This window comes from Vidua macroura, chromosome 14 (assembly GCF_024509145.1).
Source record: "Vidua macroura isolate BioBank_ID:100142 chromosome 14, ASM2450914v1, whole genome shotgun sequence".
NCBI lineage: Eukaryota > Metazoa > Chordata > Aves > Passeriformes > Viduidae > Vidua > Vidua macroura.
Window position 1 is genome coordinate 20228543 of NC_071584.1, and position 13325 is coordinate 20241867.

The 13325-nt window shown below is 48.8% G+C and overlaps 1 long non-coding RNA gene across 3 annotated transcripts; it reads right to left on the minus strand.

The window, feature by feature from the left end:
- Positions 1-258: 258 nt before the first annotated feature.
- On the minus strand, positions 259-11706 carry LOC128814250 (uncharacterized). Of its 3 annotated transcripts, none has more exons than XR_008439316.1 (4): positions 11457-11643; positions 10363-10513; positions 3213-3414; positions 259-557 (listed from the first exon to the last, which is right to left on the minus strand). It is a non-coding gene; the product is annotated as an uncharacterized LOC128814250 (long non-coding RNA). The 3 variants fall into 3 exon arrangements; XR_008439315.1 differs by lacking the exons at positions 259-557; positions 3213-3414 and adding exons at positions 9483-9679; positions 11679-11706 and having other exon boundaries at positions 11457-11640; XR_008439314.1 differs by lacking the exons at positions 259-557; positions 3213-3414 and adding an exon at positions 9483-9679.
- Positions 11707-13325: the final 1619 nt, after the last annotated feature.

The following is a 13325-nucleotide window of genomic DNA, read 5'->3' on the forward strand; positions in this document are numbered from 1 at the left end:
TGAGGGTGAAGCAGGCTTGACTGACAGAGAACCCCCACTGCCACTGGAAGTAGAGACCATTCAGAATTTGTTCAAACTTTGCTACCTCACTGAAGCACAGCTTGGTGGGTGTTGGCTCCATCACTGCCCCCCCACCTTGCAGAAAAAAGTCCCTCTGTCTTTTTCCAGACCAAATTTCAACTTTTTCCTCTACAGAGTCCCATATACTTTGCAACTCTTCTCAGAGACTCTAAAGAATTGGAGAATTATGTTCTTTATTTAAATTTCTCCCCTTACAAATCAGTGTTTTCCTGCATTTGCTGTTGGGAAAAACTTGATTAGGTCTAGTTTGAGCTGAAAAAAACTTCCTGACCTTTCCGGGCTGGGCCCCGAGGTTCTCTTGTTCAGAATATAAAGCCTGCTAATAGGTTGTGAGGGCACTCATTATGTCTTTAGTTCTTGGAGGAGCTGTGTGTGTTGGAGGGTGAGTGCCTTTAATCCGTGCTCTGGAGGCTCAGTGCTGCAAGGACAGCAACCTGCTCCGTTTTCCACGTTGTGTTTCAGGTTTGGGCTTTTCCCTGAAGAAAACAACGTGAAATGATCACATTAAGTGACAGTGTGTTTGAGTTTTCCAAATCAATGCCAGCCTACCCGTTAAGGACCTTATTGTCTCCCCTTTATTTTATTTTTTTTTTTCCCTGTGGTCTTTCCCTCATGAACTTACATGGCATGGTTAAAAATCTTCTGTTCTTCTACTCTGAATCTGGTTTCCTTCTCCAGAGCATGCAGAGCTCAGTGCTCACTGGAGGATGTCTGCTGGCCCGTGCAATGCAGCTTTATGTTTGCAGCTGCCTCGTGCAAGCTGCATCCCCAAATACAGACACAAACCAAGGCAGGAGATAGGATATGACATAAATTACAGAAAACACCCGCTCAGAGATAACATTTGGAAGGAATACGAACAAGCAATCAATCACCAAGCTCGGAGGTAAGCTCTCTGGGACACAGCTTTTCCTGCCTTCAGAGCTCTATTCACACAGCAGCAGTCCCCTTGTCCGCAGTGGGATTTCTAGGCATTACTACAATGCAAATAATAATAATTTAAAAATAAGGTGTTTAATTCACTGCAATTCCAAACAAACTCTGCAGAGAATTCCATAACAGCAGAAGATAAACAACTTAAAAGGGAAGGCACTGGATGCCTCATTCTGCTTGCTCGCAGCTGTGATAAAAGCTATTACCAATTCAGAGTGGCTTATCAAAGAGGAGTATCGGGTGTATCAATAAGTAATTGGCAAAGGGAAACCTGCACTATTTATTAATTAGCACCTATCACTTGTGCTCGGCTGACTTTGTTTGCAGAAGACAGCCTTAGGGCCTGCCCGAGTGCTGTCATTCAGCACTCCTGGCTTTTAGCTACTGGTTCCTTGCTTTACCTGAGTGAAGTTTTTAAGGTCCAGGGGGATTTTTTTCATTAGCAATCCCAGCTTTTTCCCAGCTCTGTTTGCCACCAGGTTAGTTCTGAACGCGTGTCCATGAGCCTGGTTTTGTACTGCAGTGTTTGAACAGAGGAGCCTGAGCAGGGATGGCAGCAAACCATTCACCAGGGCAGGGAGACACGGGGGGATGGATTTAGACTGCAGCAGGGTGCGTTCAGATCGGGCTGAAGGAAGAAGCTTTTTGCAAGTGAGGATGGTGAAACAGTGCATTTCCAGAGAGGTGGTGGGTGCCACACCCCGGGGAACATTCGGGGTCGGGCTGGAGGGGCCCTGAGAAGCTGCTGCAGTGGAAGGTGTCCCTGCTCATGGCAGCACCTTTAGGGGTCCATCCCAACGCAGACTATTCTGTGAGTGTCTGATCTGCCCAGAGGCAGCCCAGAGCAGGCTGTCCTTGCTTGCTGGAGCAGCTGCAGGCAGCACATTCATGGGCTGGGCCAGCGTGGGACAAAGCACCAGTCCTTGTGTCAGGCAGTGCTTGTAGCACCACCAGTTCTGAGCAGGCATTAACGAGCATCTCTACACTTCTGTTGAACACAAGGATGCTTCTATGGATTTAGTCAAACAGAGGATTTATTTTTTTTTTATCTTTAGTGAGCACCTTAATACCCCTTCTCATTGCAGTCCAGTCACTATAAGATATGAGCTTTTTTAATAAAAACACAGTCAATTCTCCTTCAATGTTGCCAGCAAACAAAGATTGACTGTTTTTAATGTACATTTCAATTTACAGTGCTTTTGGAGGCCATGAGGGAAATACATAGTCCTAACAGCTTAGCTTAGAGTCGTTGTTCTGTCAATACAAAATCATTATAATAAAAAACTCCTGTCGCCTCTGAACTTAAAAAATCTGGAAATAATTTGATACGTATTTTATACAAATCCATAGCTTGCCTCAGTTGGAAATGGAATTGTGGTTAGCTCCATTATCATTATTGCAAACTTATGATCATAATCATGGCACCCCTGCAGAAGGAGCTCTGAAAGGCTCTGCAGCCTCTCGCTGCTGACAGGGCACATTCTGTGCGAGGCTTTCATCAAGGAAATGGATCTGGTTAATGTGCTGCTGAGCTGCTGGGGCTGCATGGAGCACCTGGGCTGTGTACCTGTGTACCTGAATGCCCTGACTGCCCTGACAGAGCAGGAGGCTCCAAGGGAAGTGAATGCCAAAGGTGGGACAGCTCACTCGGGTTGGCCAGCACCCTCTGAGTCCAGGATGGAAATTTCACAGCCTCACTGGGAGGTTCCAGTGCTGGACTGGTAATTTTTTTTTTTTTTTTTTTTTTTCCAAGCATCTGCTCAGAATTTTTTTATCACAGCTCTTATCCTCTGCCTCTCATTCTGTCACCTCTTCACGTGCAAGGGCCCAGCTCTGAGCTCTCTGCATGCTGCCAGGCAGCAGCTGAACAGCAGTGGGATCCCCCCCCTTCTCTTTTTAACACTGGCCACACTCAGTTCTCTCAGCCTTTCCTCGTGCACCCCTACCCCAGCCCCAAAGTGAAGTGGTGCCTCCCTGTTCCCCCTTCTCACGTGTTCCAGGCTCTGAGGTTTGGGGTAGAAATGGATGATTTGGGGTAGAAATTGATGGTTTGGGGTAGAAATGCACCCATTTCTATGGTAGAAATGGATGGTTTGGGGTAGAAATGGATGGTTTGGGGTAGAAATGGGTGGTTGCACAGAATCCAGTGCCTGGAAAAGGCAGTAGGGGTTGGTACAGCTCCTCATCCAGAAACTTACCTTTGTACCTGGGTGCTGCCAGGGCCAAAGGCCTCCTGCCTCTGGGGGTGGAGAGCTCGTGTCTGCTGTTCTTGAAGGTCTCTGGCAGGTGCTCAACCCCTCCAAAGAGAGTTCAGACAGGTTTGGGAGATGATGCACAAAGAGCAGCAAGTGGTTCTCAGGCTGACTGGATCAGGTGATGTGAGAGGAGGGTGGTGATGACCTGCCAGTTAAAGAATGGAACAGGAGATTTTTAATGTCTTTGAAAGGTGTGCAGTGGGGAGAGTCTGGAGCAGAAAGCGAAGAGAACAAAAATCCCCTGTATTGATGAGCTCCTGGTGAAGCAGGAAACAAGGCCCTAGTAATGAACTCCTCAAAGAAATTAAGGAATTTTGAAGGCAGCATCTTTCTGTCTCTAGATTCAGCTTCACACGTGACAAATGCTTTTGCTATGAGAGCAAGCATCTGACCTTTTCCTTCCCATCTCTCCTGCAGCTGCAGTGCTCAGCCTGCTCATTAGCAGTGCCTAGGTATTAACCTTGGAATAATCCAAGGAAAAGCCCAGAGGAAGCTGCAGCCTCTGTTCTTAACTATGCCTTTGCAGGCTGGGTGGATGGAGCACTGGCGTTCCTCTGCTCTGGGCAGTTCCCACCCAGGTGAGCCAAGGCTTGGGAACCACCAGTGCAGTGCTTCTGAAAGCCCTGACGTGAGCACAGCAGAAGTGTTTTGGTTGGCCCAGTGAGGTCTGCCAGGCTGCAGATCCACAGCTTTACGTGTGGCACGAAAAAGGAGAAGCAAGCCCATCTTCCCACCTCCTCATTCCCTGCAACGTGCAGGCATATGCTCAAAACCCAGGCAGGGTTTGAAGGGAGAGGTGCTGGCAGGAGCCTGCTGCCACCCCTGATGCTCTGTGACATCCCTGGACGCCAGTTCCTGCTGCAGGCACAGCTGCTGCTTGTTCCACCCCTGTCAACACCCCTGCTGCTGCTGCAGAGGCAGCTGAGCTTCCCTGCTTCCCTTGTGCTGGGAATCTTCCCGAGCTGTGCTCAAGGAGGGCTTGGAGGCAGGGCTGGCTTTGCCATTCCCTCAGAAGGAGGAGAGCTGGATGGTAACGGTGGCAGCTTTCATTGCCTCACAGCTATTTGGAATTTTAGAAACACTCATCGCCTCACTTGGAATTTCAGAAACACTTATGCACTTAACAAGTTGCTCAGTTGTAGCCAGCAGAGTGAAGACTCAGGGTCCTCCCCGTTGCTTGTCCCCAGCTTTTGCAGAAGACCTGCTTTGTTTTCTTCCCTTCCCTTACTGACCTGGCTTCAGACAGCAGGGAAATCTTCCTCTAGAATTACAGAATCGTCATTAAATGGTTTGGGTTGGCAGGGACCTTAAAGATTGTCTCATTCCAACTCCCCTGCCATGGCAGGGACACCTTCCCCTGTCCCAGGCTGCTCCAGCCTGGCCTTGGGCACTGCCAGGGATCCAGGGGCAGCCACAGCTGCTCTGGGCACCCTGTGCCAGGGCTGCCCACCCTCCCAGGGAACAATTCCTTCCTAATATTTAATCTAAACCTGCCCTCTCTCAGTTTAAAGAGGGCTGCCCCTTTTCCTATAATAATATTCTTATTATTCTTAATAATAAGTAAATACTGCTGAGGCCATTCCCCTACTGTTCCTGATATTCAGTAATTACATTTTAATTCATGCCTCCAGATTGAATTGGCAAGTTAGGAGGTCTAGTTACAGACCTGGAACCCAGTTGCTTTCTCTGGAGGCTGTGTCAAGGTGTGCCAGCACATCACTGACAGGAGCCAGTGGCTGGCAAAGCCCTGCACAGCCCTCAGACACACAGGCATGACTTGCAAAAGCTTCTGGATGTGAGTTTCTGCTCCTTTTAAAGGCTCTTCCATGAATGATCGAGTGTTCTGTTCTGTGCTCTCCAGCAATCTGATCTTCATCTTCGGGCAGGGATATTTGTCATGAGCCACCAGCCCCACTTGTCACAAAGGCCAAAGAGAGCCAGGAGCTGCATGGCCATTGCAGCTTCCTCCTGATGAGGAAATGCTCTCTTCCACAGCTCTTCCTTATGCACCTTCCCTGGGATATTGCAGCTCACACAAGGTCTGGGGGATTCAGCAGGTGAATAATGGCACATTGGTGCCACAAAAATGCAGTCTTTGCCATGACACATAAACCCAGCCTCTGAGCACACACTGTCAAATGGTATCTGCACTTTTGACAGAGGTTGTTCCAATAAATCCCCATTTTGGTAGCCTCCTGTCACGTGTGATTCCAGAAAGAAATATGCAAAACCATCCACCAGGCTTTTCCTGTGGTCGTGTTTCCAGAGGGTTCTTCTCTTGTTGGTATTTACTGTTTTTCCTCAGAATTTTGCAGGAGGTGGAATGGAAACAATAGCAGCTTATTTGATCAAATATGACTAAGCAGTAATCATTCATTTGCCAAGCTAAAGAGTAAAAAGAGAAAATTAATGAATAGCCATGTGCTAATAAGCTGAGGTTAATTTGAATTGCCAAATGCCACAGATGAATTGATTTTGTACTTCCTGCATTTTTTTCTGTACTCTATGCTTTCCCTCTTTAAATTCCCTTGTGGCTTCAGAAGAAAAAGATGTTTTCTAGTTCCTGTCAGATGAGGTTGGATAGTGCTAACATGTACCACAGCACAACTGTGTCACACTGGATGGCTGTTGAGCAGTGTCTCTAAACTAACTCTTAGGGAAATTGTTCTTTATTTCTCAGGGATACCTGGGGATGATCAGAAAAACAAAAACCAGTTTAAATTTCTGCAGTGAACCTGAAGGACGCACAGGCCTTGTGCCTTTTGGAATTTACATTTCGAGTAATTCTGTGAAATCACCCGAGCAAGAGATGCCCAAAACGAGGCCTGGGAAAATGCTCCAGCAATGCTATCAGTGTACTCCAGCTCCACCTAATCCTTCTCATCATTTCTCACACGAACAGTCTCGCTGCCTGCAGCTGGACTTCTCCCAGGCTGCAGGTCAGGGGTGGCACCTGAGTGTGGCTAGCAGAGCACAGCCTCTGGCTCCTTCACGTGCCCCCAGCACTTCTGTCCCTGTGTTTGACAGCCCAGCCCCTCTCCTCCCTGCTCCCCTCTCCTCACAAGAGCTGTAGCCCGGAGTAAGAAGGGAAAAGGAAGGAGCCTCTTGTGACTTGGAATGAAAAGGTGCAGTGGCAATGCCTGATGGAGATGATTATCACTTATCTCTCCTGCCAAATGTCCTCAGCTGTCGGGGCAGTTGAGCCTCTCAGCTGAACAGCTGAACATATCATTCTGACTTGCTGTCCATTGGAGATCAAACCAGTGCATCCATGCAGCTCCTCTGTCTGCTTTCTTAGCCCAGGAGAGGCGAGTGAAATCATCCCTCTGCAGTGTGTCTCTGTCAATAAACTGCCTGCATTTTGCATTAACAACAACAATCCTTTGACAGTTAGGGAAGGTGATTATTACCTGGAGCCTCTTCACTCCCTACCCTGCTCCTCCAGACTCAGCTGCACGCGTTAATTTAAGAGAGGAAAACATAACAAGAGTAGGAAGAAAGAAAACCTCATGTCAGAAGAAGCTCAATTTGAGAAGTTTAACTTCCTACAGAGAGCTGAGAAGCACAAACCTGTCTACGTGCTCGCCTACACCACTAAACTAGGAATGTTTCTGAGGTGCCTGGTTTTACAGTGTGTGGTCAGTCCAGCCAGGTCCTGCTAGACTGTAGCTGGGCCCAGTGGAACTTTTAGAGATGTTTTTTTAGGATTTAAAAAACAGTAGCTGTGCTTGCTTCCTTCTGCTGGGGTATTATAACGCTGGGGCTCAGCCTTGTCTTTGCAAAGTGCCTTTCAGCTGTGAAGCCGTGTGCCTCTGTGGTGTACAGGTCCCTGAGCTGATCCTTCTTTATTTTAGACTTGAGAAGATGTTTCATGCTCTGGTGTTATTCATACACAGCACCCTGGCTGCCCCTGGGCACCAGCACCTCCTGGTACGTTTCCAGAGGATACACAGGTGAGGTTCCAACCTAAGTGCATCTCCTGGAGGCACACAGACACTCAGGTCCCACTGAAAACCCCCTCAACAGAGCCAGGAACAAGCCTCAAGGCTCTCATTTAAAAACGGTGGGTGCTGTAAAGGGGCAGCTGTGAGTCAAGCAGAGCACAGAGAGCAAAAAACAAAGTTAATATGATGAGAGCTATTTTCTCTTCTGGGAATGGTAAGGAAAGGACATACCTAAACTCTGACATCAGAGAGCTCCTTGATCCTTCCATCACACATCAGAAAGCTCCTTGATCAGCCCTGTGATTGGTGCCTCAGCCTGCAGTTGTCATTTTGGGGAACGTTTCCTGTTAGTTTTGAGCTCCCCATACAGAAGTCAGGAAGCAAACGTGTCCTGCAGCGGTGCCCTGGGGCCAGGTGTGCTGGGGTGAGGGGTGTCAGAGCCCCTTTGGGGTGGCTTTGCTGTGGACAGAGCTGCAGGTCTGTCCCAGCCCTTCCTTTCCACAGACCTGCCAGGCTCCTGCCCTGGCCCAGCTGTCTGTGCTGGCAGCAGCTCAGCAGAGCACGAGGTGCAGCTTGGCCTTGTCCCTACCCCTGTAAGGCTGTAATTTTTTTTGTTGCTGTTGTCCTTTTGTACCTGGTGTGTTTGGGAAAAACGCTGCTATCTTGGCAAATATCTGGACATTTTTGCTGTTAAGAGAGCGGTGATTAATGTGCTTTTTTGTTCTCTCTGATTAAATTAAAACATGCATTCTAACATGTCTTGGAGACATTTATAATTGTCCTTGTGTAGCCCAGCTTATCAGGACACAGGAGCAGGTGTTGTCAGCAGAGCCAGCCAGGATTTTTACTGCTGGATGCCAGCCCCTGTGCTGAGGGCCAGGGCCCAGATGCCACAGCCCTGTGCTGATGCTGAGCAGGGTTTCTATGAGTTTTCCCCATCCCTGAGCCTGGGGAGGAGGCTGGGGACACGGGGGACAGCCCTATCTGCCACCTCGCAGAGTCCCCTCCACGTCACCCTGCCCAGCTGCACTGGAGGCCGGGCAAGGTGGCTTTGCAGATTTCTCCACATCTGTGAGCACTTGAAACAAACTTCACCTCAGATGGAGCTTTCTGCTAGTTTATCTCAAAGCGTGTTTCAGTGGGCAGGAGCAGCAGCTTTGATGCAGGAAGGAAACACATTTTCTGTGTGGAGCCCTCACGTGCTGATGGGAGCCTGGGCAAGGCGTCCCCTCCATCAGCAGCACTGCCCCTCAGCGTGCTCCAGTGGCAGGGTCTGGGCAGGCTGTGACTGCTGAGCTCACTGCACCAGCTCTGCCCTCAGCCTGGGGCTCATCCTGCACAGGCTGCTCACAGCAGCCCCTGATGCTCTGTCTGAAGGTCAGGGTGGGATCAGCTTTGGATTCTCAGGGTCTGCGTGTTGGGGTGACCCCAAGAGTGTAAAAGTCCTCATTTCCCAGCCCCACAGCCAAAGAAGCAGTCTGAATGTGCAGGATCAGCTCCTCAAGGGTGTTCATTTTCCCTTCTCTAGAACATTCTCTCTCTGCCCTGCTGAGCTCTGTCCAGCAGCTCGGCCATGGCATTCTGTCTGCCCTCAGGGCAGTGTTCACATTTTATACCAAAAACTCCATGTGCCGTGGTTACAATAACGTGCCAATGTCTGTCATTGATGTTGGACAGTGTGTCTGTGCCTGAAACCAACAGAAAAGTGTCACCAGCACAGCAAGACATGGAGGGCAAGGAGAAAGAAGGAGAAGGAGAAGGAGAAGGAGAAGGAGAAGGAGAAGGAGAAGGAGAAGGAGAAGGAGAAGGAGGTCAGGACATGCCCAAATCCCTCCATCTTGTCCCCTTGAACCTATTCTAAAAACTCCAAAAATTCTACTTTTTCACCCTCTGTTAATTCACCCACCACACTACTCAAACCCTTGTGGCTTGTAATTCCTCACACAGAGTTGGCAGCTTTTCCCACGGGCTAAAATCAAAGCCACAGGTGATTTTGACTTTGTGCCAAGGTCCCCAAGCCCCCTGCCAGGGTCTCAGCCAGCCAGGGCAGCCAGAGGGGTGTCCTGGACTCTGACACTGGATCAGCTCATCAGCTCTTTAGTCAGCTCGTTAAGTTCCATCCCTTTCTCTGGTGAATTTTAGGCAAGTGGAGCAATCTTCTTCATTTTCAGCCCCTTTTGAAGGGTCTGACACCATAAGCTAGTGCTATAGGAAAAGCTATCACTCAAAAACCCCCACATTTAAGGACTTGGAGGTTAGTTTTCTTGCTGTGGAACAATGATAAAATAAGTTTAATTTGAACTTGTTGAAATAAGTTTCCCTTGCACTTTTGCCACTTTTGTGTGTGGAATAAAGACTGAACTGATGATGGCGTGAGTGGAACACCAAGGGTCAGTTTTTCTGTTTCTGACATTTTATCATTATGTTCCTTTGGAGAAGGCGTAAGCCCATGAAGGTGTTGAAAGTCTGAAAAATGAAAAAGTTTGAATGAAAAAGTCTGAAAAGTTTAAAAGGCAGTGTTTTCCATGATGTATCCAACACCTGGAAAGAGGAATGCATACTCATGCTATTGTTCTGTTGCAACTCCTTGGCAAATTTTTCCTTCATAGGGAAGAGAACTAGCAGTCCCTAAATATGATACTCAACTTGGGGGCAGTTTGGCACTTTTTTTGCTTGCATCTCTTGAGTTCCCTTGACCCATCGGCCCCGGAGTCACATTAATTCATCAGCTGTGTTTTGGGGATGTAAATCTATTTGAAGTTCTGGAATGGCCACAGAAGGGCCTGGTCAGAGCTGTGGCAGGGCATTCATCAAAAAGCATCAGAGAGATGTCTCTGATCACAGCAGTGGCCACTCAGGGTTATCACTGCTTTGGAAGCAGATGTGCAACAGAAAACTGAGGTTTTTAACAAAGGTTTTCAGGGCAGCGAGTTACCATGGCAGTTGCAGTAAGATGAAACACTGCAGGATCTTTGAGAAGGAGTCTGTTATAATTTTGTAATTCTATAGGGCGTATTGTCCAAGAATTCAAAGCACCCCATTAAGTTTCCCCGCTCTATTGTAAGGTGGGTAAATATGATTAGTTCCATTATTAGGCTGGCAAAATGAGACACTGAAGTGAGATGATTCCCCCACTGTGGCATATGTACCACTGGTGTCAACTCTTCTGTGGTGTCAGCCTGCCACAGCCCAGCAAGGCAGCTGGGGGATGTCTGATGGCCCCTTTGAGCAGTTCTGCAGGCTCAGGTGCAGCTGTGTTTTCCCAGTGGTGTCTATTCCTGGTCTCTCAGAGATTCACCCCTGTAGTGAATATTTTACATATTTTACTTGATGTATCTAAAAGTGGAGTTCATTAAGCAGTCCTTAAAAAAAGCCCTCGCGCTCGGTTCATGCCTTCATTAGCGTCGCCGTGCTGTCAGCGCTTTCATCACCCCCTCACCCCACTGCATCCCTGCTCTGCTGCACTCCCACGCACTGCAGCTGTGCTGAGACCAAGCCTGCCCTGCCCACGTGTGCTGCACTCCCCCAGCGCTGACCCCGCAGTGTCCCTGTCCCCTCCAGAGCTCCTTTTGATCCCCGAGCAGCAGCAGCCGCCCTCCTGGGAGCCCTGGCACAGACAGGTAGGGGCAGAGCTTCCTCCTCAGCACAGCACTCTTATTAAAAATTACCCCCATAGGCTGATTGCTGTTATTATTCTTTTTTATCCTGCTATTGTCTCCCTTAGGCCAGTCAAACAGTGAAAAGACAAACTTTAATCAGTGATTGCTTTTACACTTGTTTGTGTTCCAGGCATGCTGGGAGGTGCGAGGCTCCAGCCTGCACTCTCTGAGTGCTGCTTCCTTACATTCCCGAGATTCTTTTTGTAGTTGATTTTCTACATTTAAAGATGATCTGTGCTCTAAAGGAGACAACAACCCCTTCTTAATCCTGTCCTCCATGCTAGCATTGTTCTACCTGTGTCAAAGCATGGGATTACCCAGGGCTGGAGATGGCCCAGCAGTGTTTGGGATGGGGGAAGGCAGCACAGCCATGCTTAGCTGTAAAGCCAGTCTTAAAGAAATCCAGCTTTCTCTGGGAAGGGGCCAACTGCAGCATTACATCTGAGCTCATTCCAGCTCTGAGAGCTTGTCTGGCCTGTGGACACGGGGGGATCAGTGTGCTGGGGAGGCCAGCAGGGATCCCTCCAAGGCAGCCTCTGTCATCCCCTCGCAGTGCCAGCCCACCTCCCGCCTGTTGCCTCGACCTGCAGCCCAGCTCCAGCTCCACACCAGCAGCCAGCAACTGGGAAAGTGCAAATGCCACCTGCAAGTGCAGCCACACAGCACAAAGTGCCAGCTCAACCCCACAGTCATCCCCTGGGAGCACCAACAGGGAGCCTGGTGATGGAACATCTCAGTGTGATGGAACACCTCTGTGTGATGGAACACCTCTGTGTGATAGAACATCTCTGTGTGTGATGGAACACCTCTGTGTGTGTGTGGAACACCTCTGTGTGTGTGGAACACCTCTGTGTGTGTGGAACACCTCTGTGTGTGATGGAACACCTCTGTGTGTGGAACACCTCTGTGTGTGTGTGGAACACCTCTGTGTGTGTAGAACACTCTGTGTGATGGAACACCTCTGTGTGTGTGCAACACCTCTATGTGTGTGTAGAACACCTCTGTGTGTGTGGAACACCTCTGTGTGTGTGGAACACCTCTGTGTGATGGAACACCTCTGTGTGTGTGGAACACCTCTGTGTGTGTGGAACACCTCTGTGTGTGTGGAACACCTCTGTGTGATGGAACACCTCTGTGTGTGTGGAACACCTCTGTGTGTGTGGAACACCTCTGCATGTGTGGAACACCTCTGTGTGTGTGGAACACCTCTGTGTGATGGAACACCTCTGTGTGATGGAACACCTCTGTCTGATGGAACACCTCTGTCTGATGGAACACCTCTGTGTGTGTGGAACACCTCTGTGTGATGGAACACCTCTGTGTGTGGAACACCTCTGTGTGTGTGCAACACCTCTATGTGTGTGTGGAACACCTCTGTCTGATGGAACACCTCTGTGTGTGTGGAACACCTCTGTGTGATGGAACACCTCTGTCTGATGGAACACCTCTGTCTGATGGAACACCTCTGTGTGTGTGGAACACCTCTGTGTGATGGAACACCTCTGTCTGATGGAACACCTCTGTCTGATGGAACACCTCTGTGTGTGTGGAACACCTCTGTGTGATGGAACACCTCTGTGTGTGTGGAACACCTCTGTCTGATGGAACACCTCTGTGTGATGGAACACCTCTGTCTGATGGAACACCTCCCTGTGCACTCTGGCCCCACACCTGAGAGGCTGCAGGCACTCCTTGCTTTCTGTCCTTTCTCAGAGGGTCGTGCACAAGGACTACAAACCATGGGTCTCGTTGTCTCCTCGGATACCTGTGGCAAGAAGGGCTGAAACCCCCCTGCCCTCCCAGCCCTGCTGCCAGCTCTGCAGTGCACCCCTCAGCCAGGGCTGGTCTCTCCAGTCCCCTGGTCCCTCCTGCTGTGGCATCCAGCTGACAGAGGTGTCCTGTCCTGCCAGTTTGGGCCCCTTTGACTATTATTTCTTATCTCCCCTTTCTTCACTGTCTTGGGATCTCCTCAAGGCTGACATTTTGGTCATGTTTTTAGTGCCTGCTAAAAGGTTCTCGTTCAAACCTTCCTAATGTTTTCCTTCTCAGGTTTCTTGCAAAGGGCTCCTGTGGGAGCCCTGCTCCTCTCTGTGCTTCATTTCATAATCCTCCACCCTGGTCTCAAATAGAACATGGTAGATCTTGCTGATTCACCAATTAAATCGAGTGGAATAATTTGGATTATTTTAAAAATAATTTTTAACACAGTTTAAATCAGCCCAATTGATTGTTCTCTCATGTAGCCCCATTAGGCGTTTTCTGAGAGGGAAGAAAAAAGAATCATCACTTTTATTATTTTTTTCTGACTTTTGGCTTTTATGGCAGCACAGTATTTGACTCTTTGCTCCTTGTCTTGCTCCGAAACAGTTTATCAAATCTCCTTCAACAATTACTGTCTGCTCCTCTATTATTCACTTTCACTTGCTTGATTCTTTGCTATCAATCAGCTTTCT